This window comes from Lipotes vexillifer, unplaced genomic scaffold, assembly GCF_000442215.2.
Source record: "Lipotes vexillifer unplaced genomic scaffold, Lipotes_vexillifer_v1.1 scaffold397, whole genome shotgun sequence".
Classification (NCBI taxonomy): domain Eukaryota; kingdom Metazoa; phylum Chordata; class Mammalia; order Artiodactyla; family Lipotidae; genus Lipotes; species Lipotes vexillifer.
Genome location: NW_006772681.1, coordinates 3,747,426 through 3,749,458, shown reverse-complemented (window position 1 = coordinate 3,749,458; position 2,033 = coordinate 3,747,426). Strand labels below are relative to the sequence as shown.

Here is a 2,033-nt window from a genome sequence, read left to right as displayed (position 1 = left end):
CTCTTTCTTTTGAGTCCTAATCCAATGATGACCTTATTCTCACAGTAAGGAAGCGGAGGCTCAGAGAGATGAAATGACTTGCCCAAGGTAATGACTAGTGAAACCTGGACTTGAACTCGGGTCTCTGGACTCCCAGCCCAATGCTTTCCATTGGAGAAAGAGGCACTAATAACATATGTGATCGTGGCAAGTTCTTTCTCCTCCCAGAGCTGCAGGTTCTCTACCTGTGAAACAAGGGGTCTGGGGTAGACCATGGTTTCCAAACCGGCTGAATATTCTGGAAAGCTTGGAAAAGAATACAGATTCCTGGGCCCTACTAGAGATTCTGATTCAAGAGGTCTGAGGGGAGGGAAGGGCTGAAGCTCTGTATTTTTAATAGATTTTCCTGGGATGGGAACTGCTGCAATATATTATTAATTTCCCTTCTAGCTCCAACAACCCATGTCAGCAGGTTTCAAATAAATTATGTGGGAGTGGGGGAAAGGAGCTCTTTGTGGAATACTATTAAATGCAAACAAGGTGAACTCCTCCCTCATACTAACCAGAGGCAAACTCACTAGCAGAAAATGATTACATTCCTTGTATGGACATCTATCATCATAGAACCAAAAGACAGAAAATATTCTTGAGAAATCATATTAGCAGGATAGAAATAATTGAAACCCAAGTGCCCAATGTAATAGGAGGAGTCCAACTGGCTGCCAGAGACACACAGGGTGAACCAACTCACACTTTGACACTCACTGATTTTGCAGCAGGCCCCAGGGGTGTAAGAAAATCTGGATAAAAATCTGGAAACACCAGTCATTAGAACATGGCTGCCCAGCTCAGTGGTCCCAGGAAGAGAGCTGGAGAATGACAAGTAACCTCCATCACATTCAGCTCCATCCCCCACTCCCCATGACAGAACTGGTGCTAGACCAATAATGATAGTCTGTCGGCCTCAGCACAATGTTTTGAAAGAATGAGCATGTGATTTCAAGAGGGTCCTGACAACAACCCTGTCATAGTAGAGAACAAAGCTCTGAGGTCAGTCAGACCTGGGTTTGAATCCATAATAATTACTTCCTTTATAAATAAGGTCACCATGTGGATTAAATGAAAAAAAACCTGTGTGTAGTTCCTTAGCAGTGTTTGAAGCTCTATACATGGGAGCTTCTTTTTTGGCTGTAACTACTTTACAGGTAGAAGACTTGTCAGAGGTCAACCAGCAGCCTGGTGGCAGAGCCAAGACTAGAATCTGTGACTCTGACATTAGAGCAATGGAACCCACCATTGGCCCCCATCTCTTCACAACTCTGGGATTCTATCATCTCCGCCTGCTGTGGGGTTTTTGTTTAGCTGGCATAAACACTGATTGGCATCTAATGCCAGGACCCTGACTGAGGACGCAAAGAAAGACAAGACAAAAATAATTACTATGAGAAGTGCTAATTGGGCCCTTTGTTTTTCTCATTCTACAGTCTCAATCCTTCTTGTGGCTTTATTTCTGTTTTGCTGATGACACTAGAATCTATAACTTCACTGAAGTGCTTTTCCTGACCTTCAACGGAGAATATCCAACTGCTTACTGAGCGTCTCCATAGAACCAGAATAGAATGTGCTGTTGTCTCCCCATAAATCTGCTCCTACTCTTGATGAACCCGACCCAGGCACCCAAGCCTTGTACATACGTCTTTCCTACACCCCATTCTCCCCAAATCCTGTGGATTCTATCTCAGTATACAGTGTTCTGAATTCCTTGATTTCTCTCCACCTTCACCGTTAGGAAATCTGCAATCAAGAAGCACCAGCCCCACCCCCTCACTGGACACCAGCTTCTAGGTCCCAGCCATGGGTATGACCTGCGACATCTCCTGGTCTCCGGGACTCCAATCTCTGACAGACCCCTCCCTCATGGCCTTCCTCCCGAAGAAACGTGACCCTTGCCGGCCGCCGTTGCCGTGCCCCAACCTACTCGTTCGTCGTCCTGCCGCTCTCCGTACTCAGGCCCCCTCACGCCTTAACCGGAGCTTCAGGGGGCGGGGCCTCGA

The 2,033-nt window shown here is 46.4% G+C and overlaps 1 protein-coding gene across 1 annotated transcript in view; it reads right to left on the bottom strand.

Annotated features, from left to right (window-relative positions):
* GSS (glutathione synthetase) overlaps window positions 1-2,033 on the bottom strand; it is a 32,819-nt gene extending 30,786 nt beyond the window's left edge. The window contains exon 1 of the mRNA XM_007447789.1: window positions 1,958-2,033. The gene's annotated coding sequence lies outside the window, so the exon portion shown is untranslated. The remainder of the gene's footprint in view (window positions 1-1,957) is intronic.